Here is a 25181-nt window from a genome sequence, read left to right as displayed (position 1 = left end):
GAGAGAGAGAGAGAGAGAGAGAGAGAGAGAGAGAGAGAGAGAGAGAGGAGACCTAAACTTCTGTTCAACTGTTAAGCTTATAAACTTTGGACTCTGTCACAGCACAATTAAGAGTCCTAACACAGTTGAGATACAGCAAAAATTACAGAAATATATTTACCATGACCAGAACTAAATGGAAAATGGAAGTCTTGGTATAAAATGTTTCAGTTTGCCACATGATCTGCCTCTGTAACTAGTTTGATAATAATGGCCAGGACCCTCTATAGCAGATTGCTAGCCATATTTATAGACCTAATATTAAATTAAATGCAAGGTGGAGAAGTAACACTTGTGCATTCAATCTAGGCAATTTGCTTTACACTACCCATTTCCCTTACTATTATTTTTGCTAAAATTTTAACTTTGTAAGAGCTTTAATTATTCCTTTTATATCTTTTGATTGTTTTGGATGATCACTAACTTATGTCTCCATTAGAATATTGAAATGCATATATTTATGTATTTATTACTTTATTTTCAGGGGTTACAGGATCTTACCATGAAGCTTTGATGAGCCTGGAACATGTCATGTGCTTCCCTCAAACCATAGCAATTCCACTACTTCTGTTTCCAGTGGTCTAGGTGTGCCTGCATGTCTGCCTAAAGCTGATTTTTAAATGTTTTATTCTTTAAGTGTTTTTTTGTGTCTTTTATGGATCCAAGGTGCTTATCTCTCCTATTAGTTTTGCAACATAGCAATAAGCTTAGTGACTATCTTCTAACATTTGTTGGTCATCAGATAAACTTTATATGTAATTATGCTGCAAGCTGATTGAAAATTTCATGGGAAGACAGAGTGATAAGGAAGGCTCTCATCCTATTCAGATGGTAACTAGACAAAAATATTTTCTGGACTAAGTTCCCATAGTTCAACACCTAGAGGCATTTAACCTGATGTCCAAAGGACAACCTTCAGATAGCCTCAGTGGAGGCAAACTTTGCTTGCCCAGTGTTTTACACATTGAAGAAACAAGGGGCCATGGTCATTTTTAACATTATGTGACTGACATTCAGATATCTCCATTTTGTTTCTATAGGACCACTTTTCTGATCCCTGATATACAAAAAACCCTATGAGGAAAAATGATGACCTTTTACTCAGAATTAAAAATAGTTGACTATGAGGGAGGAGGATAAACAGGAAGAAGCTAATTCCTATAGATGCAAACCTTGTCTTACTACTCTCTTTCTATCCTAGCTTATGCTTGTTGTTTCCACTCTTCATGTCACCAGCTTCAGGAATGTTCAGAACTTTATCCAACTCATTTTATCTGGATTTACCTGGATTATTTTTTTCTCCTCTTCCTTCCACTGAATTTTATCATGCGTTTCTTGGGTTTTCTACTCAGCTATTGATAATGTCATTCTTTTTGATATATATCATATATATATATATCTTTTTATAAAGAAGAACTAGATATTTCTAAGCAAACTTGATTTGTTTCTCTGAAAGACTATAAATTATATTTCTGTATTTTTGCCATGCAACTGAGTTCTAATAATGAAATGTGGTGGTAATGGTGGCAGTGGCGTGACCAGGAATGACCCATAATGGCATTCATGCTGTAGTTTTATTTTCTTCATTTCATAATAAGTTTGCAGAACAAAAGTGATTGAATTTGCTTGCCCTTTTCTCAAAGAGAAATACATGGACAATATTATCCTCAATCCTCTGTTTTAGAGAATAGGGCATATAAGAGGAAATTGAAGTTAAGTAAGGCCATTGGTGATGACCTAAAGAGAATAAAATCAGTATTCCTCAGTGACATCCAGAAACTCCTTTCTCTACTATGTGAGAACAATGGCCCAGCCTCAAGCTCTTGCCTCTATGACTGTATGTCTATTTTTTAAAATAGTCTTTGGTGCTTTATTATTGCAAGGGAAGATGTCTGATACAAGTAGCCATGGGATGGAAGGCATCTGTGTCCCTGAGGTCCTCCTATAGGAAAATTGGAAGCCTGTTAAGAATGTACATCAAGAATCTTTGTGAGGGAAAAGAAGCCTCAATAACATTTGACAATAAGGTTCTGGGATTTTCATTTATAAAAACACATTTAGTTTAGAAGCTTAGAGTTCTTCTGAGCTTTGATCATCTTGCCAATTTTCTCTGTTGTGCCACACCTTTATCATCATCATTTGAATGGTGGGGGAGAAAATAAGTCTTTGTGTATGAGTACCATTTTTATGTGTTCAGAGTGAAAGACTTTTTTGTATTTTAGGTTTTAGACACTTACAGCAGTTTTCTAGTTACCTAGTTATCACTATATCTCATGGCTTTGAGCATCTTCGGCAAGTGGTGTAAGTTCTACTTCTCTGGATACTAGCCATGAGATAAACAGCATTATCTTTTATCTTGATTTAGAATATCTATATGAGGAAATTATTTATTGCAGAGTATAAATGAGATAATTTTAAACCTCAATGTCATATTATATAGCAGGAAATTTGGTTGTGGATATGGTAAAAAGTGATGATTAAAAGTAATCTTTCCTTGAAGGATAACTTACTCTTAGATGTGAAACAAGATCTCTGTTTTTATTTGTTTGTCACAGGTGATAGTAGATGTATGTCCTCAATTTGTATGGATCATGGCTCTAACCATCATACCCACAGAGAAAAGATCACAAGAAAAAGAAATGTCTGATCCTCAGACTGCATTGGTGTTGTGTGATATAATTTCTGGTAAGATGTGAATAATATCTGCTCACCTTATATGGGAACCAATGACAGACCAAAATGAAACAAAAGAAAACAAAGCCACTAAAGTGCAGCTTAGTAAATCAATGAATTTATTGGGGTTACTTTAAAGATTTTGGTGGAATGTTACTTACAGGAATATGGTTAACTCAGTAGCAGCCATAGCACCATAAGCCCAGCAAAGAAGTTCTAGAGCTTGCTGAATGACTTGTAGGTGGCTTGGAGAGTCTCCTCTCCTCAGCAGTCTTTTCTGTTTATAACTTTCAGGGACTTCCTGAGACTAGTGAGTTGTTTACTGCTTGTATCCTTTCTTTAAAAGACATATTTTATTTTTTTTTATTTTTTTTTAATTTCTTTTTTTTTTGAACATGAAATGCTTTCTTATAGCATGTTTTACAAGGGGAGGGGGTAAGAGGGTCCAGGTGGTGGAAAAGTACAAAATCTTCTTGGCCTGTGCCTTGAAACATGTCATGGTTTATATGGTACACTGCCTTGAATTATGATCTACCTGCAGTTCTTCAGAAGATATGGTACACTGCTTGAGTTATGGTCTCCCTGCTATTCTTAAGAAGACATGGTACTCTGCTTTGAGTCTATCTGCAGTTGCTAAGCAGGATCTTGCAGTTGCCAAGCTTCAGAGGACATTGTGCAGGTGGGGAAAGGTAGGGGGTAAGGGTAAGGGCGAGGGTCCTGGCTTCTGGCATCTTCCCCTTCTCTGTTTAGTTAGAGAAGGCGAAAAGACATATTTTAATATTTTTAATTATGCTTACCTGTGTGAGGATGGGTGTGTGTGTGTACGTAAATGAAGGTACCTGGAGAGGCCAGAAGAAGGTATCTGATTTTCTTGAACTAGAGTGGCAGATGACTGTGAGCTGTCTGACTTGAGTGCTGAGAACCGAATCTGGGTTTTATGCAGGAGCAGTCTTGGATCTTCATCTTCCTAAGGCCTACTTTTTTAATCTTAAGGAACATTGTTTTAGAGTCTCCAGAGTCACAACCTTTCCTTCTGGATGAAATGTTTCATTTCAGAGAAAGTTGCTATTCAGTAATTATATACTGTTCTTATTTCAAGAATAAGTGTGTGTGTGTGTGTGTGTGTATACATACACATACATACTTAAATAGTGAATACTTGTAACTGACTTGCTTTGTTTGTTAGGAGAACTAATTTTAAGCACTTGCCTGATAATGTGTGGTGTTATTTTCTTCCAGGGTTAATAAGATTCCAAGCTCCATTCATCAGACCTCCCTGTAAAAAATCTCTCAAAAATGTTAAAAGTGAGACAATAAGGAAATTGGTCCTGTTCTTTACTATCAGAGATTGGTCATGCAGATAAGTTAGAGTGCACATTTGCCTTGGAGATTTTTGCCTTAACCTTACCCAACTATTTACTAACTATAGGGCTTCTAACCCTAGCTACATTACTCAATGAAGGTTTATCACAGAGTTTTGAAAAGCTTACTTCATCCTCACCTTTTTTTTTTTGCATCTTGTCTTCATTAGAAGGATCTTGTGTGCATTAAGAAATGAAAACATGCCAATAATAAAATTAGTCAAGTTTTGTAAGTTTATTAGAGTTTTCATATTCAATTCTCAATGACCTATTTCCTGACAGCAACTATCTGAACAATAAAGATTATTGCCAGAGTAAACCTTATACACTTTAAAAGGAAAAAAATTTTAAGAGAATACAATTGTGTATTTAGCCTCAAAATAATTGAGTATATAGTGAACTCCTGATGGGTATAAAGCATCCATATAATGGTAGAGCAGGAAAACCTCTAATCACTCAGTACGGCTCTCCATTCTCATTGCAGAGCCATGGAGAAGCTTTTGTATATTTTATTGGATCTTTATTCACAAGGAATTTCTTTGTTTATACTGGAAGTAGATTGAACTTCCTCCCTGTTGCAAGAACAGACTATTGAAGATTAGAAGAGAAACAGCTGGATTTCTAGTTTCAGAAAAGCTTCCTTTCACAGCCATTCTCACACTTAAGCACACCGTAAGTTAAAGCTTAAGATGGAGAGATTTTAGGTACCCTTTAAATCTTATATAATGCACAAGCAAAAAGCTCCACTGTGGAGTCTCTTCTTAGGTACGCACAAGGTAACTTATGCAACATGATGGAGACTGAACTCTATACTGTACTTGAAAAATTAAGAAATAGTGGGAGATTTTTATTAATTACTTCTCCCTTGGTTGTGGCAAAATATGTGATGTGAACAGTGTAAGGGGAGGAAAGATTTGTTCCTATTTTAGAGATATCACTCCTTTGCAACAATGGAGGCATGGCAGAGAAGAACTGAAATCGTGCCTGCCAGAAAGCTGGACGAAGACAAAGAAGATACAGTTGGGAAATGGGTAAGTTGACCATCTCAAATAACATCCCTAATGACCCATTTCCTCACGTGAGGCTCCACCTCCCACTTTTCATGGCCTTGCAATAATGCTGTCACACCAGGAGTCCATCAATGGATTAATCTATTGATTAGATAGAGCTTTCAAGATCCAGTCACTTCTAAAAACCCCATCAGCAGGCATTGGATCCCCTGTGTATGGTACTATTTGGACCAGTTCACATTCAAGCTCTAACAGAGATATTCATACAAAAAAATAATCTTGCAGTGATGCTGGGAGGCTGTGGTTACAATGCAGTGTTGAATGGAAATGTCAACAGATATTAGAGATGACAATGTATGTGGAAAAAAGATAGTGACACAGTGGTGGTAAAACTATTGTTGTGGTAATAAGTCATCTAAAAATTTTCATTATAGAAATTTAATCAGCATTCCAAAAAGAACTTCCATGTTTACTGTATCACTGTTCTAAGTAGCTAAGATAGGGACCCAAGCTAAAAGCCCATTCTATACAGTCTATTATCTAACATAATATTTATATTGAAAGGAGTGTTGTCAAGCTGCAAATAAAAACAAAACCCTGTCACTCACAGCACAATGAATAGAATCAGAAAGGATTAACTTGAGTTAAAAAAAAAAAGGTGACACAGAAATACAAGTAACACACACACACTTTCTCATTGAAGTAATGTGAGAAAATAATGTCTTGCACGTAGAGCACTGTTTACTAGAATTGGGAAATGTAGGCATGGGGTCAATAAAGTAAAGTTGGATTTGAATTGATCTAATCATTTTGCAAGTAAGGTGCCACCTCGAATCCTCATTAATATGCGCAATTAATACAAATCAATGAAAATAAATATTTCCATAGATTCTGTTTAGTACATGCTAGCTTACAGCATCTTACCATGCTTCTATGGATGAGTATTAAACGCATACATGCCTATCAATGAATTGTTAGTTTAGACTACCTTTGAAATGAGCTGGTGCGGTGGGAGGTGGTCATAAGTGAAGGTATCAGGCCGCTGAACGCAGTGTGATGTGCACTCAGAGTGGAAAAGGCGCTGTTTAGAGTGTCTAGTTGAGGATTTGTTATTTTATAGAAAGATTTAGCATTGTTCCATGTCTGAAATTGATTTTCTTTCAGAAATTCTTGTTTCTCAAATCAGTAATGTGAGCAAGTACATCGTGCCACTTTGATAATGCATAAAGTGCCTGATTCCACTCCTCAAATGGCACACAGGAGGTAAAAATAAACAATCGATTGTTTCTGACATTTTTGACTAAATTTTATATGCTGAGTTTAAGTTACCCAAGAAAAAATACTTCAAACTGGTGCTTAGCTCCCTTCCTCCCCGGCGTCAAGAGGAATGAGTTCGTTTGTTTAGCTTCTACCGGAGCTGTTTCTTTGAACTGTGGCCAAGAAACATGAGGAAGTAAAAGTCTTTTGTTGCAGATGGAGGTGGCATGTGCTTACAAACCCTTTATCTTCTCACAGTGTACCCAAAAGTGGCTTAACATCACAAGCAGGATGCTGATTCTTTCGTAGATCCTTTACAAATCTTTGTGATACAGATAAGAAAATAATCTCAATGTTACTTATTATTTATTTTATTAGTGTTATTATTATTTTTATCATTATTATTGATTTGTTTTCTCATTTTTATTACTTATTCACTTTACATTCCACTCACTGGCCCTCTCCACATCACCCTATTCCACATCCCTCTCCCATCCCCTTTCCTCTTCTGAGCAGGTGGAGAACCCATTTGTTATCCCCCACCCTCAACCAAACCTGGCACATCAAGTCTCTCTCATTGAGGCCAGACATGGCACCCCAACTAGAAGAACATATCCCATGTATAGGCAACATATTTTGGGATAGACCTTGCTCCAGTTATTCAGGACCAACCTAAAGACCAAGCTGCACATCTGCTATATATCTGCAGGGAGGCCTAGGTCCATCTTGTGTATGTTCTTGGTTGGTGGTTCAGACTCTTGAAGTCCCAGGGATTAGTTGATTCTGTTGGTCTTCCTATAGAGTTCCTATCTCCTTCAGGGCCTGCAATCCTTCCTACTATTCTCCCATAAGAATCTCCAAGCTCCATCTGCTGTTTGGCTGTGGGTGTCTACATCTGTCTGAGTCAGTTGGTGGGTGGAACCTCTCACAGGATAACATGCTTCTGTCTGAAAGCAGAAGAAAGTGTCATTAATAGTGTTAGGGGTTGCTGCTTGTCCATAGGATGAATCTCAAGTTGGGTCAGTTATTGTTTGGCCATTCCCCAGTCTCTGCTCTCTCACCCATGCCCACATTTCTTGCAAAAGTTTGAAAGTTTTGTGGGTTGGTTGGTGCTTCTATTGGTCCACTGGGGTTCCTGCCTAGCTACAGGAGGTGGCCTCTTCTGGTCCAATATCCTCAATGTAGTGAGTCACAGTTAAGGTCACCCCATTGATTCTTGGATCCCTCCCTTATCCCAGAACTCTGTTATGTTGAGATGGACCCCACCTCCACATTCCTGTCAGTTGATTCTATGGCCATTTGGCCATCCTCCTTGTCCCTTCCCACACTTGCTCTTAAATTCTCTATCCCCTCTCTCATCCAGTTTCTTCTCTCCCTCCTTTCTCTTATGACTATTTTACTCCCCCTTCTAAGTGAAATTCATGCGTCCTCACTTGTGCCTTCCTTCTTGTTTAGCATCTTTGGGTTTGTGGAATGTAGCATAAGTATCCTGTATTTTATGGCTAATATCTATTTATAAGTGAGCACATACCATGCATGTACATTTGGGACTAGGTTACCTTACTCGGGTGATATTCTCAACATCCATCAATTTGCCTACAAAATTCATGATTTGTTTTTCATAGCTGAATAGTATTCCATTGTGTAGATGTACTGCATTTCATTTATCCATTCTCCAGTTGAGGGACATGTATGTTGTTTCCAGTTTCTAACTATTATGAATAAAGCTGTTATGATCATAGTTCAACAAATGTCTTAGTAGAATAGTGGGACATCTTTTATGTATATGCCCAGGAGTGGTATAGCTGGGTCTTGAGGTAGAACTATTCACAGTTTTCTGAGAAACCACTGATTTCCAAAGTGAACATACATGTTTGCACTTCCACCAGCAATGGTAGAGTGTTCCCCATGTCCCACTTCCTCATCAGTATGTACTAGCAGCATGTGCTGAGGTAGCCATTTTTACTATGTCAATTTACCAATCCATGAACATGAGAGATCTCTTCATTTTCTTCTTTGATTCCTTTCTTGAGAAACTTGCAGTTCTTGTCATACAGATCGTTCACTTGTTCGGTTAGCGTTACCCCAATATATTTTATATTAATTGTGACTATTGTGAAGGGTGTTGTTTCCTTAATTTCTTTCTCAGCTCATTTATAATTTGTACAAAGGAAGGATACTGATTTGTTTGATTTAATTTTATATCCAGCAACTTTGCTGAAGTTGCTTATTAGCTGTAAAAATTCTCTGGTATAATTTTTGGAGTCGCTAATATATACTATCACATCATCCGCAAATGGAGATACCTTGACTTCTTCTTTGCCAATTTGTATAACCTTGGTCTCCTTTTGTTGTCTTATTGCTCTAGCTAGAACTTCGAATACTAAATTGAATAAATACAGGGAGAGTGAGTATCCTTGTCTTGTCCTTGATTTTAGTGGGATTGCTTCAAGCATTTCTCCATTTAATTTGATATTGGCTGTTGAGTTGCTGTATATTTTTTTTTATTATTTTTAGGTATGGACCTTGAACTCCTGATATCTCCAATACTTTTAACATGAAGTGGTATTGTAATTTTTTTCAAATGCTTTTTCAGCATCTAATAAGATTATCATATGACTTTTTTTCTTTGAGTGTGTTTATATAGTAGATTATGTTTACATACATTGAACCAACCTTGAATCCCTGGGATGAAGCCTACTTGATTGTGGTATATGTTGATTTTGACATGTTCTTGAATTCGGTTTGTGAGAATTTTATTGAGTATTTTTGCCTTGATATTCATAAGCGAAATTCTTTAAGGAGGTATCTCATCTATAAACTTTCCTATTAGCACTACTTTCATGGTGTCTCACAAATGTGGGTATGTTATACCTTCATTTTCACTTAATTCCAGAAAGTTTTTAATTTTTTACATTATTTCTTTCCTTATCCCCAAACCACTATGTAGATGTTAAATTTTCATGAGTGTCTAGTACTTCTGGTGTTGTTGCTACTGTTGAAGTACAGCTTTAATCCATATATAATAATTTCAATATTACTTTTGAAGAAAGACAAAAATGTTTATAGGAATTATAGAATTGACACTGAAGATTGTACTCTGATATTCATTTATCTGCTGGGCACACACACATACAGAGAGAGAGACGGGGGGAAGGAGGAAGGGGGGAGGGGAAGAGAGGGACAGAGAGAGAGAGAGAGAGAGAGAGAGAGAGAGAGAGAGAGAGAATGGAAGTGAAGTGAAGGGGTGAAGGGTAGGAAGTAGTAAGATGTGGGATACAAGTGAGATAGAAAGAGATATTGCATACACCCCAAACACAGAGAGAAAAGGGAAGGGAAGGAAGGAAGAAGGGATATTGGGCAGGAAAGAATGACACATAACAAAACACCCTGCATATCACACACACACACACACACACACACTGAAAAATATTAATAGACTCAACATATGCTTTGTGTTCTATCAAAAATAGTTCCATATTTCTCCTATATGTTTTTAATTGGTATAATGAAAACACTGAATAGCCATTTTCTCAATTGATAACATCATCTTCTGGGGAGAAGAGGGGACTCCTAAGACTCGGGAAACTCAGCTCATTGAGGAAGCTGATGAATGAAGATGCTCTTCAATGGAGCTACCACTTCACTATACAGGAATCAGTGGTGTAATTTTTGTATCACTGCCTATGCTGTGGCATACCTTTACAGGGATGCAGCTGCCCAAGAGTCAGCTAAGCTCTTGTAAGTTATCTTTCACTGATGCTACTGCAGATAGCCCTAAAAGACTCATTGGCTCACCAAGCTATCCTTGAGTGACATCTGATCTTCTATTGACAGTGCCTTATTGCATGATTGGATGTTTAGTTCCTACCCCCTCAGGGAATATGATGCTGTAAATATACAAATAAAATTTCAACAAGCAAAATAGATGCAGATTTGATCATGTTTTTTGTCAAACTTATTTTAACACAAAATATTGCAATCTATATTTTTTGGAGGATATTATTCTTCATCATTTAAAGGATGTGGTCAAAATATTCATCAACCAGTTCAATTCCATTTTAGCAATCCACCACTGAGACTACAATATAGCTGTCCATAATTCTTAGGGAGTCGGTTATAATTTATAAAATACATGCCAAATTCATATTTGTTTGGTCATTGCTAGACAATGGAGAGGGGAAATACATGTGACTTAAATTTCAATTATGCCTTTTTCAAGTCCAGTTTACTTTCCTTTGTGGTATCTCTGTTTTCTATATCTGAGAAGAGATCAATAGAACCAACATGTACTTTGTGTTCTATCAAAGATAGTTCCATATTCTCTTGTATTTTTAATTGGTTACAATACAATAAAGCAGAGTATAATACAATACAGTGCAGTAGAATAAAATAAAATACAATATCATGAAGTACATAATCTTCTTGAATTGTCCTTCAGTTATACTTTATATTTGGGACCAGTATTTTCATCTATAATATGTATACTCCTTCTCTGATGGTTTTAGTTGCCTAATTACTTGACTATCTTTAGAATAACCTAGGTTATATGGCTGTGTGAGGGTTTTTAGACAGGCTAAACTGATAAAGAAAGACCTGCCCTCAAAGTGGGTTATACCTGCTAATGGATGGCCAATAACCTGGAATCACAGGCAAAGGGATTGCCACAGTTCAAGACCAGTTTTATTTATTTATTTATTTCTAGGTTAGCTGGTGCTACATAATGAGATCCTATCTTGGACAAAGCAATAAGTCAATTGATCAATCAATCAAACACCAAAACTGTATATATGAGAAAACAACAACAAGAACAGAAAGATAATATTTTTCAGCGTGAAGATTTTTGTATACTGAACCTCAGGTGCATTGTTTGGAAAGAGAAAAATAAAAATTTGACTCAATTATATGAACATGAATATGCTACAAAAATTTAGGCCATTTTCTATGAATTCTAGAGTTAAAATTAATAAGTCTTTATTTATCACATTCTTAGTCAATTATCATAAAATAAGTTTATTCCAGGTGCATCAAGAATTTAGATTCAAATGACCAATACTGTTGCAAAATGATAAAGTCTGGGCTAATAAAATACAAAGTAAGTTGTCACTGCTTTTCTGTCCCCTGAATTAAGATCACTGAAACCAGGAGAAAGAGAAGAGAATGACTACAGGTGAAATTCCTAGACTCTAGTCTTATGACATATTTTATTTGTGACTTACACTACAAGCTAAAATTAGCAGTGTTTTCCTTGTAACAGCAGAGTTCAGCTGTATCCAATGCTTATTGGAATGCTTTTAAGATAAATCATTTATGAGTCATGCCATATTTGTAAGTGGTTGTTTGCCTGTGCCTCAGTAACTACAGCCAGAGCTCTGGAAAATTCTCCAGAGTTTGACGTTGATTCCCTTAACACAGAAGTCCTGAAAATAGCTTAACCTAGTATAAGCCTCCCTGCCCACCTTTCCCGTTCTGAGAAATATCAATGTAGGCTGTGCAAGGTTGCTACATGTGTGAAACTATTTCCCTATGTCTCTGCGTGTGTGTGTGTGTGGGGGGGGGTGTTCTGTGATTCTCTGATTACGTACTCCAACTTTATAGGGCATCTATAGGAGGCATCAGCCAGTCAGCTTTCAATTTCCTTTTTGTCAAGCACATAAATGATTATTGGGGCCTATTATAAGCTTGCAAGACCCCAAAATTCAATGTCCCTACAGTTATACTTTATATTAATCATATCTTCTTAACTCCTGTCTTCATACAATTATCTTGAAACATATTTTATTGAGTGAAATGAAATTCTATCAAGTGCCCAAGATAATAGTGTGATTAAAATATGCTATTTTTTCTTTAAAAATAATTAGTAGCATTGGGGAAGGTTGAAGAGATTGCTCAGTGGTCAAAACTGCTTAATGCTATTGTAGCTGATCTGAGTTGCTCAAACACAGATATACTAACTGCCTGTAACTCTTGTTTCAGGAACTTGATTCTTTTTTGTTATTGTTTTCTTTCTAACCACTGTAGGCTCCTGAACACAAACACACAAACATACACCCCTACACCCCTCCCCCCCACACAGACACACAGACACACACACATATGAAAAATAATAAAGAAAAAATATTTTTAAAAGATTACTTTTATTGTTTTAGAATCCCATAAGTCCCACACAGTCTCATACATATTCATACTCAGGCACACAGAACCACATGCACATAAAACTAATAAAGTAAATATTTAAAAATGAGTATTTTTATTGTTTGGGAATCCCATAAGTAGACTTATTGCATTTTGATCAAACTCACCCATTTTTTTCCTTTTCTCCAGTTCTTCCTTCATCCCTTCCAACAACCACTTATCCCACATTTCATGTGCTATACTTTAAAACTGTTAACTCTACTTAGTATTGATTTTATCAGTGTGGGGCCATCTGTGGAGGCATGGGTAGTCTTTTAGGGCCAGTATCTCTGACATGAACTAACTCTCTCTCCATTAGTAACCATGAATTGCTAATAGCTCCTCAGATGGTTGTAGGACTTTATGAGCACCTCCCCTATCTAAGCACTTATTTTGGTTGATTTGATCATCTTCAGATCTTGTACATGCAGTTGCAACCCAAACATAACTCAAAAAATAGTAGTCATGAAAAAGCATTACAGAATAAATGTCCAATTTTTTATTAAGAATGAAAATATTATTTAATTGGATCTTTGAATTCTACCTGTTTACTAAAACATAAAACTATAATACTCATTTTTATTCAAGAAATACGAAGCATGATTTTCTTTCTCTCTCTCTCTCTATTTATATATATATATATATTTATTTAATCATTCCATTTGTTTATATCTCAAATGATATCCCACTTCCCCGTTACCCCTCTACCCACCAACCCATTCCACAACTTACTTATTCTCCCTCCTCTTTGCCTCTATGAGGGTTCTACCCCACCCACCCACACACCCACCTTTTCCTACTCCACCCTCCACTGGAGCATCCCCCTATACTTGAGCCTCAAACCTCCATAGGACCAAGGACCTCCCCTCCCCAGAACACCTAGTGCTCCCAGGGACTAGACCACCAATCAAAGGAGTGTACCAGGAGGCATCCATGGCTCCAGATATATAGATGTCAGAGAATGGCCTTGTTTGACATCAGTGAAGCATGATTTTCATGCTATGGTATTTGTTTGTTTTGAGACAACATGTTATGTAGCCCATGCTCTGTGTGAACTCCATATGTATCTGAGGCTGGGTTAGAATTCCTATTCATCTAACCTCTGTCTACAAAAATACTTATATAACCATACTCAGCCAGTGATGTGACCTTCTGACATACCGCATTAAAGAAGAACAAATTTATGACTGAGCATTGAAGAGATATTGGAAACCACAAGCAAAGAGGCAAAACAGCATAAATCTTGTAAAAGATGTGTAATGTTAAAACCAAAGTTAAATGTGTACATAGTTATTGATTTCTATGCTAGAAATATACTCTATACATGCACACAAACACAGGAGGGAAGAAGAGAGAGATAAAGATATAAGAACATAGAGAGATGATAGATAGATAGACAGACAGACAAACAGACAGATAGATTAGTAAGTATAATCAATTTGAGCTGTAATGACAAAAGACTGTAACAAAATATTAAATACCAAAGAAAAATGAATGCATAAAATATTTTCTAGTATATTAGTAAAACAAAATACTTAATAGCCATTAATAGGAATGTAAGCTTTGCACATAGTTCTATGAAATCACTTCTCAATTATATTAAGTACAAAAATAAAAGAACCTTATTGGACTTGATTTACTCTAATACAATAGAAAAGGCTGTGTACAGCTCTTGACTGTGTACAAGCCTCAAAGAAGAAAGTTGCCTTTACATAGACAAGACAAGGAGGGTTAAAGAGAGCATGAAATAGGTAGTGAAGGCCCTAAGAAAAATCAGAGAGGGAAAGAGACAGATGAATGCTGGTATAAGAAGTGGTTTGCAGCCTCTCCAAGGTTGTCAACCCTATTTCCTTCCATCTTGGGACCATTATTTGGGTTCTTTTTGCTTTTTTCTGCTGGTCCCTGGCCCTCAAATAGGCAGACTAACTCTGTGATACAACAGATAAATAATTTGGTAGCAAAACCTACTCAGATATATTATCATAAGTTAGCTATAGAGGTCCACAAGACTCGAGATGAGGTTGTTACTTTATACAGGGTGTTTCCAAAACCCATCTCCACCCAACCTAAAAGGGGGGACTTCTGCCCCTATACCAAACAGAGAGGGGCCACCCAGAACCCCCTCTGACAGGCGATCTGAATTCTTGCTTAGGCTGCGAGGCTAAGCACTGCAAGGGAATATAAATAAAAGATAAAAATATCTATCTGGGTTCCCTGAGGGACAAGCCTGACTGCATAGGGGTTGATGTCAAAAGTATCCCCTCTCCAGGAAAAAGACATAGGAATGGGTATGGCCCTCATGCCTCACTGGACAACGACAGGGGGATTGGAACCATTACAAGGTCCCCTTCAAATACTGGAGGTCAGGCCTCTATCCCCGCCTTTGCAAGTTTAGAATTGCCACAGGCCTTCTATACTTAGAGAAGGGAGGAGATGTCTGGGGCAGCCCTGCTTACACACTGTAGGCCTAAAACCAGCCATAGGCCTAAAATCAACAATAGGCCTGTAATGCATGTATAGTAACACCAAGTCTTGGGTCTCAGTGGAAAAACATTGAAACAGACGGCTATAAGCTAATGTCAATAGGCAGCTTTTGTGTAAATTTATAAGCCTGAGTAGTCATAGACCTTGTAAATAGGTAGCCTTGGGAGACAATACCAACTTAGATAAGGACAAGCGAGTCATAGGCAGAGTCATAGTGACTTGTCCCCTGAACCTTCACCCAGCTGATACCCGGTTCTGAAGATATCTGTATTCCCCCTGAACACTCACACTCCAGTGTCATTCCCTTACCCACATCCTGCCTTTCTGTGTTTATAAACCCTGTGTGAATTAATTACGATTTGAGAAAAAAAAAAAAGAAAAACACTTGCAAATGAAAATTTAGTGTCCTCCAAGAGGGTAGACTACATGCACAGCAGTAAATAGCCAACAGAAAAAAAAGCAAACAACACGTTTGGGGGTCTCTTTTCTTATAATCCTGTAACAAAGATTTTCTCTTTTCTAAAATTTATCTTATTATCTTTATATTTTTCTTCTTTAGTTTTATCCTACGGGTCCTTTGTGTGTACTTTAGGACTTCGAGTTCAGTGCTTCCTGAATATGAGCAAGAGTGATTTTTGTTTCTTGTGCCTTCTCTTGAGCTCTTTTCCTCCTGTTTGTTTTGTCCTATTCTTATGCATTCATTTTCATTTTGGTCTCATTTTATTTTATTATTTTTAAATAAAATTAATGTGCAAGAAAAAAAAGGAAAAAATAAAAGAATTGAAAAGTATTCCCATCATGAGTATGAAGAACACACATATGTACATGTGTAGAAATAGTTTATATAAGTATTCTACATAGGGAAACCTTTCTCTAAGGAAATGCTAATGAGCTAGAGTTTTCTCTGAAGAACTCTAGTTCTTAGAGGTTATTCAAGACACAAATAAAGACACATTTTTATGTGTACTTTTGGGTAATTCTCACATTTGGTTTCATAATTACAAATAATTCATGAAAATCAATTTAAACATATTTAGTATATCTTCTACAATGTGGAACCTAGTGTAGAATTTAATGTATGGTTTAATGATTTTTTAAACAGAATTGTGTAACCACCACTGGAATGAAGACTAAAAACTATTTCTCCCACTTCCGTATTTCTTCTAAGAAAAAAACATTTTTTCTCCTAGATGCATTCATCAGCAAAAGGATAAGGCAAGAGGAATTACTAATTAGACATCATAAAACACTGAATGGTCATGAACACCCACATTTGATTCTTTGTTACAGGTATAGGAATGATTAGCAAGTTTTGAACCTTCTAGGTCACACTTTACATTAGAACTCAATGAAAGCAAGTAAGCTAGTGGAGGGATGGATAACATTAACAATGCAGAATAAGTCTTAGATGCTGTCTCCCAATTACCAGTGTTTCTATGAATTTTCACCTTACTTCAAGAGAATTAAGTTTTTGATAATGAAAGGAACCCACTCATAGAAGGTGTGATGACTGCTAATTAAATTTCAAATACTATAGTTAAAATTTCGATAATATTCTTCAGTTTTCCATAGATACCTTTGTCCTTAATTTAGTCCCATCAGCCCCAATGTACATAAATAGTTTTGTAATTATTGAACAATGTTATTTCCTTTTCTTTCTATACCCCCTTCTCTCACGCACATGCACATGTCCATGCACAGAGGAATCTCCAAGTTCTTTCCTTACATATCCATTAAGAACTCCTTTGTAGTTCTCTGAGAGATCTACCATTCCCCTTCATTTCCTCCAGTACAGTTCAAATGCCTGTAAGTCCATAGAGTGATAAGTTCCTTTATCTTGGCAAAATTTTCATACATTTATGGACTCTAAAACACAGCCATTATTTTCTTATTTTAATTTTGCCCAAGACAAATGGACTTTTCTTTCTTCTTCCCCTTAATCAATTTGAAAGTAAAAATAAAAACAAACAAACAAACAAACCCAGCCTGCCAATAAGGAAATCAAAGGCTTCTACTGTCTCAAAGAAACTGTCCTATGATATCCATACTTAATAGATTTGAGTCTTCATTCCTCTGCATATAATGCTTCACTAGACCTACTAAGTTTTCTTGCATCGATCTTGAGAATTAGAAAACTGCTCTTCATTTGTCAGAATCTAATAAACATACACCAAAGCCATTTTGTTCTTCTAGGGGGGGTGTAGTAAGAGGATATTGATTTCTTATCATTTTATGTGGGAAGTCTATGTAATCCATTCCTGATATATTCAAGACCATTAGACTCTCATTTTCATTTCCGATTCAGTGTTGTGAGTTATATTCACTCAGAAGTTTATCAATCATACATTTATCTTCAATTAATTAGTTTTGTTATCTTTGTGATTTTTCATAAACAGAACTTGTGCTGGCTAGCTCTAAGTCATCTTGACACAAGCTGAAATCATCTAAAAGGAGGACAGATCAATTAAGAAAGATGGCTTACCAGTTAAGAGAACTGTCTGCTCTTTCCGAGGACCCAGGTTCAATCTCCAGAATCTACATAGTAGCACACAATTGTCTCTAACTCTAGTTCTAGGGCTTCTGACATCACCACACAGGCACACATGCAGGAAAAATGCCAATGAATATAAAAGAAAACAAGTTATAGAAATAAATAAAAAGAAAGAAAGATGGAAGGCAAGAAAGGAAGGAAGGAAGGGAGGGAGGGAGGGAGGGAGGAAGGAAGGAAGGAAGGAAGGAAGAAAGAAAGAAAGAAAGAAAGAAAGAAAGAAAGAAAGAAAGAAAAATCAAGCAAGCAAGCAAGCAAGCAGAAAATACTTTTACAAGATCAGCTTGTAGGACATTCTCTTAATTGACAATTGATTGGGTAGGGTCCAAATATGGGCTGGAGGCCCTGGTTTCTGCGCTGAGCAAGCCATAGGAGTATGCTAGTAAGCAACACTCCTTTATGCCTCTGCAATAACTTCTGCCTCCAAGTTCCTGTTCTATTTGAGTTCCTGCTCAGACTTTCCTCAGTGATGAACTGTTACCTTGGAAGTGTAAGTAAAAATAAACCCATTACTCCCCAAGTTGTTGTGTTCATGGTATTTCATTATAGCAATTGTAACCCTAACTAGGACAAAGTTATAGATATATAATTTAAAACTCCTGAGGGTGAGGTTTCACATGTTCTGAAGTATCAGAATGATTATCAGTGGTTGACAAACTTCAGATCCTGATGTTGAATCAAAGAAATGAGACAGTTGCTTTAAAACTTGCTGCATTTCAGTTAAAGTTAGAAGATCCATTTGAAATCACAGTCAGTCCTATCACCTTCCCTTATAGAAGATGCTGTCAGCTTCCTGCTCACAGAATAGAACCAATTAACAAGTTTTGTATCCTTCTCATGCTAAATTTCTTTCTTTTGTGCTGCTTTCCCAAGTCAAGGCTAATAGTGATCAAAAGAGGATATTTAGGAATCAATGGAATCGCTTTTACTTATTTCAAAAGACAACGGAATCCGTGTAGTTTATATTAAAAATAATGCTGAAAATTAGAGACCAGTTTGGTTTTTGTTCCTTCTGGAACAGCTAATAAATGTAATCATCTTTATGTAACTCCTGTAATGAACGTAACTCCTTATGATTGTTCAAGAAAGCTGCTGTTTTGTTGGTGTTGTTTGTTTGTTTGTTTTGAGTTGTTTTTTTTCCCTATCTGGTCAAGGCAGGTCCTTGCATCCTTTCATTTATATAAATCATTTTCTCGTCTGGTGTGACAGTCATTCCACCTTTATAATGGAATATGGCTTTTTTTTTTTTTTTTTTTTTTGGTGTTGGCTTTGTTTCTGCTAAAAGACCTTCATGACAAATTGTTTGAGACAACTTGTACTACACATCAAAGCAAGGGGAAATTATTTCTTCCAGAGCACTAATGCTGTTGAGAAGGTCAAAGGGGTGGTTGATAAAATATAAATGGGGAATTACTTGACTGTGAATTGCTGCGCTTATTCAAATACAATATTCTAGGAAGGGATAAGGGGATTAAAGCTTTCTACAGTTACTCACTAGGAAATAACAGGTGATAATAGCTATGCCCTGACCACTGAAATATTAAATGAACAAGGTGGAGTTCAGTTTCACTTCAATTCACAACCCTCTCTATGCTCCTCAGACAGGTGAGAAGTAGCAATCAGAGAGAGAGAGAGAGAGAGAGAGACAGAGAGAGAGAGAGAGAGAGAGAGAGAGCAGAAAACAGGTGCTCTTCAGCACACAGGTGCATGAAGCATTGTGATAGAAATGTTACAGAAAGAAGGTTGATATAATATTATGTTCTAAGCTTTTCTTTTGCAAAATACCTGGATTATCTTTAAATAAAACACAGTATTCTCCTTAAAGACACATATTCACATTTTCACAGAAATGAAGAAAGGAAAATAATGTAATTTGGATGTCCTTCATATACTAGGCATTTCTAAAGGCAATATTTGCCCAGCCTTATTTAAATTCCACAGAAACCTGTAGAAGTATCTCAGAGAAATAACCTACAGAGAAACATATCGCAAAACAACAACAGCGATAGAATATGACTGCAAGCTGATTTGTATAAATTAGTGGGTTATTTGTATTTTCAGGGCAGGGAGAGAACTACTAGTAAAAATCTACTGGACAGAAATATTTAGACTAGAGTGTAGAATATAACAGCCATGATTGCTGTCTTCTCTTCCTCAACTCCCTCCTCAGCTGCTGCTTCTTTTCCTTGTTCTTCTTCTCCTCCTCCTTCTCCTCCTCCTCATCCTCCTCCTCCTCTTCCTCCTCCTCTTCCTCCTCTTCCTCCTCCTCTTCCTCCTTCCCTTCATCTTCTTCTTCAACATCATCATCATCATCCATTTAAATGTTAAGCAATGCCAAGTACTGTATTTTCAAAGTTTTTTAAGCATTATTTTTCAAAGTTATATTTTATTTTCATGACCTCTGTTGATAACTTGCCATCACATCCCAGAAAGATCAATGCTATATGTGAATAGTGGAAGAGCAGATTGCCAGTCAGGTTGGTGATGACTATGAAGACTACAAGCTGAATGTGTTAACACCCCTGGGGGAAAGTCTTGATCAACTGAGCTCCAGAATGAGTCCCCCTCATCCAAGTCTTTTGAGAGATAAGCTCATATGGCTGGAGTTCCTTCTACTTCCCTTACTCCACCTAGAAGCCTGCCTGAGTCTGAAGCTAACTTCAGCCACATGGACTGGGAAGATGCAGTGTTGCCTTTAGGCATGACATAATTCCTCTGGATGGTGTCCTTCCCATTGGAGGTCTGTGCTCTCCGTTCTTTAGATAACTGAGGTGGTTTATCCTTAGCATCTTGGTAAAGACAGACCATTTATGTGGTGGGTTCCCTCCAACTAAGTTAAGTCACCCTTCTCTAACCCTATTCTACCCTCCCAATGCTACCCCCAACACTAGGTAGGAGGGAAAGAAGGCCAGAAGTTAAAGGGCACATTGATATCAATACTGATACTTCCTGCTAATTAGGGACATGAAGTTTCTTGGGGCAAGTTTGATCTTCACAGGTTATATACTTTCCTCTTCTCATCTCTTTGCCCACGACCACTTGACAAACTGCAACATACCTCAGCCACAGCAACCAGCAACAGCAGCAGTAGGAGAAGCTGCAGCAGCAGAAGCCATGGCAATCTCCTGGACCTAGCATTTATATACTCTTTCTAGAGTCCCTAGAATTCCAAATGTCATATACTTGTAGAAACTCTCTGTAGCTGGCAAAATCAGAGCCCTGATAGAGCACCATGCAAATCATAGTCACAGCTGTGGACAGTCTTTTGCAGCCCCATATCACACACCTTGGATTAAAACAAAAACATATTGCTATGACATTTCTGTGTTTTTAAAGAAACTTAAATTTTCACTACAAAGGAGTGCTGATTTATTGACACACACAGTCAGAATACCAGGGTTGTAGGCAACTTTCTCGGATATGTAATATCAATAAGGCATGATCTGGTCCCTATGGTCACTTATCTATCTAACTGGAGAGTTGAGGACAGGGAAGGGACAATACTTGAACTCAAATTGTCATTAACAAGGTAAGGAAATAAAGAAATTGAGTTGTTGACAAAAATATTGAATTATGTTTCTTTTATATTAAATATGGTTTATATGTGATCCTGTGGCTCTTTTAAATCAATTTAATTGTGAATAGTCAACCTTTCAAAAAACTTAGGTTTATGGCAATTTTAATCAATTAAATATGGAAGAAAATAAAATAATTGTGTAGGGATTTAGAAATGCTGGTAGACAAATGTAAATATCATATAATTTTCTAGGAACTTACATGATATTTAATAATAACAGAGTCTTGCATTTATAGAAATCCTTGCACTTAATGAAGTACTTGAACCATGCAGTATTTCTTAATGAGATATTTGCAGACACAGCGTGAACCAGTTGGGATAGGCTGTGTGTGTAGGAATTTAAAATTAAGGTTAACTACAGTCGTCTCATATCTGATAACAGGAGATTGTGTGGATAAGGTTAGCCATCATACTAAAAGGAGAAAAAATATCTAAATCTTTTAGGAATATACATTTATAAGTTTTTAAATAGAGAAAATAAGTTATTAATTGTAGAGTTATTAGAGTTGGATCACAAGAGAAGAAGAAAAAAGATTTCAGAAAAACTGGGTTTTTTTGCTAGCTCTTGCAGTCTGCCTATATACATCAAATGATATTAAAGTTTTTAAACTATTAAAAACCTATAAATATATTAAATTTATTGTTCTAAAGTGAGTCTAAGGTGATAGATACTGTGTTCTTTAAAGTTAGTCAGGTTGTTCTAATGACTATATAAGGATGCTATCTGTCAGCATTGGCTTTCAACTTGTTTGTTCATCTCAGCATCTTTGGAAGAGCTCTAAAAGCCTTTAATTTATATTTCATTAAGTCTGTACTGGTCACTAGGGTTTGGCATTTGTAAAACTTTGGAGGCATTGCTACTGCTGTTGCTGCTGATCACATTATTAAGAACTGGCTAAAGAAACAAAGGCTGCCAGGATAAGCAGGATTCATTCATTGACTGAGTCTATTCATTCATAAGTGACTGAGTACCGGAACTAGATATGGAGCTGTGCTAACAACTAGGTCATAGATAAAGAGTTGTAAAGATCCTGCCGTTTAGGTTTGTGCAGCCCTACAATGGATCCCAGTACCAATTTTATGTCAAAAGTACAACACAGAATAGGAAGATGGTTTAATGGAAGAAGTGTGCAAATATGAGACTCTCAGGTTGAATCCTCAGAATGCACTTTTGGACATGATAGTGCACTTGTGTGATCCTAGCCCTCCTACAGTGAGATGGGAAGTGAGACGTAAGAACGAATCACTGACCACAAGTGCCAAAGCTAGCCTGGCATTTGCCAAACCAATAATATAATTCCTGTTTCAAACATGATGAAAGGAAATGACAAACAGCTAGGTTTGTCCTTTGATATCCATGTGTACTTTGGCAAATTTGCACCTGGTCGGGGAGGAGAGAGAGAGAGAGAGAGAGAGAGAGAGAGAGAGAGAGAGAGAGAGAGAGAGAGAGAGAGAGAGAGAGGGGGGGGGAGGAGGAGGAGGCGGAGGAGGAGGAGGAGGAGGAGGAGGAGGAGGAGGAAGAAGAAAAAGAAGAAAGAAAATTCTGTGTGACAGTGGGACCATGTCTGTAAATTGAGCACAGGGGAAAATGAAGGTAGGAAATTTTGATTCCCGCTTTGAAGCTCCTCTAGCTGTAAACATACATAACTCTTCTTTCCAGTTGCATACTATGACAGGTAAAAAGAGGCACAGTTCGGAAAAAAAAATAAAAGCAGCAGTGAATGCTTCCAGATCATAAAATCCATGTTCGAGTGCCCTAATAGAATTCAGATTCAAGAAATTTCTGTAAGTCTATCAAAGTGAACTCCACAATATGTTTGGGTAAGTTCTGTTGCCAATTTGCTTGTGTCTACTGAGTTAAGTTCTCGAAGTCCAGTACAGTTCTTTGAACATAGAGCCATTTGTATTCTCATAGGGTTTTGACACCTTCTGACCCACTATGACTGCATGACAGTCCTGTTATTCTCAACACTCACAAGTGAATGTCTTCTCTGTCTCCATAAAGACACAAGTTTGATAAGTTACCTTGCTAATAGATTTTGTGTTTTAAGTGTAGAAGGTAACAGTAACTTTATATTCCAAAATGCCTACAGAGAAAGTCCACAATTCTCCTTCAAACCAAGAATGTGTCTCTTTGGTTTTCTTCTTAAATTACCTCTGATATTTATTTTTTCATGTTAGAGGAGAGCCCAGCATGTGGAATTGGTACAAAGTAGTGTAAAATTTGAGAGAATAGTGCAAGTTTTCTTGATATATATCACATTTATTATAAAAATTGACCAATTTATCTAATATATTTGACTATAATTTTATTAAGAGAAGTAGCGATTTTGTATACAGACTGAAATTGTTTTCTAAATAGTATAATGGTATTATTGCCTATTACTCAGGAGATGTATCACTATTCAGGAATTAGGATAACTTGCTTAGGAATCTATATACTGAAATAAACCATTATTTATTTCTGGGGTGTTCCTATCAGAAAATTATAACCTTGACTCACCTAAAAAATCGAAGCCCTAACCATAGACCTAACTTATAATATTTCCCAGAAGACTTATTTATATGAGTATATATAATTTATTTTATAAAAGGAAAGATAAATAAAGTAGTATCCCTTTTAATAGCAGAATATTCACAAAGGAGTGTATTTTTTCAGTTACATATTGAAAGGAAAGCAAACAAAATATATCCCAAAACACTAAGAAGCTGAGAAAGTCTACATATGCAGAGAAAATAAAGGATTTAATCAATCATTTTGCTGTTTTATCCCCCAAGCATTGGTATTAATGAAAACCGTGGAGTGTTCTGAGAACTGAGTTAGCAATTGTGTCACTTTATCATCCTGATAAATGATTGGTCATGTATTTCACTGTCCTCCTTGAATTTAATTTGCAATGGCAGGTAAAATTCTCCCTTGTAAAGTAGACAGCTAGGGAAATCACTTTGGAAGAAGAGGAAAGTCCAAATTTCTTAGAGGTGTTAAGAAAAATGAATCTGGAGATCACGATGAAGTGTCTGAAAAATTGATATATTTTTAGTTCAAGTACACTGAAAATGCCAATGGGTTCTCTGATTATAAATCCACGTGTGTCCTTCATGGTTGTTTCCAAATACCAAGACACAGTGTCTATAGAACCAAAACACAACACTGTCTACCAGACGAGAGGATACTGCAGGCGTTTTATCATTTCCTAGTTTGTTTAAGAAAATGATCCTGGCTATTCCTTTTACAAGGCTGAGGTTCACTTTTAAGCTTTTATATGAAACAAAACACATGCATATAATTTAGAGTATACCATGTGCTGTTTTCGTGCATGTATATATGCTGTAAACTATGCTATACGTTTTTTTCTTATTAGTTTGTGATGTATTTTCTCTGTACAGCCCAGGCTGGATTTGAACTTGAAATATGTTTCTGCCTTCATTTTGAGAGTGATGTTGTTACAAATATATACTAACGCATGCTCTTTAGAATATTTAAATCAAATATGGCAGGAGACAAAATATATCATCCCCATTTTGAAGTAAGTATGAGAACTTATTTTCATTTTTCTAACAGTTATGTTGAGTGAGTTTTGTTTTAGTTTGTTTTCCTGGAATATTACCTAAAAATTTATATAAACAATTTTCTACAGAAATGAGACATGGTCAGTTGTGGGATGACTGCTATCTCTGGTATTTCTGATTGTACTAGTCCATAAGAAGGGACAGTATGAAATATAAAAACATAATTCTTAGTTTCTAGTCAATTGTGGAAAATGAGAAGTGTCTATGTCTCAGTAAAGACAAATTATTCAGAATCAAATTGGTTCCAAAAGTGCTTTTTCTATTATTATTCTTTCCTTATGTTTATTCCTTAACAGTTTCATATCTATGTATAATGAATTTTACTCATTTGCCAAGGGGAGACAAGGTCGTTTGTTTTAGTGGTGTAACTACTGATGCATAGCTCAGGCTTCAGCCAATCAGTCACTGACATCCCATAGATGCTCATGCATCAAAGCTCCATTTTTAATTGGTACTACTAATAAAAACAAAAACTGATTATGACTATC

This window comes from Grammomys surdaster, unplaced genomic scaffold, assembly GCF_004785775.1.
Source record: "Grammomys surdaster isolate TR1022 unplaced genomic scaffold, NIH_TR_1.0 213, whole genome shotgun sequence".
Classification (NCBI taxonomy): domain Eukaryota; kingdom Metazoa; phylum Chordata; class Mammalia; order Rodentia; family Muridae; genus Grammomys; species Grammomys surdaster.
This window is presented reverse-complemented; position numbering follows the sequence as displayed.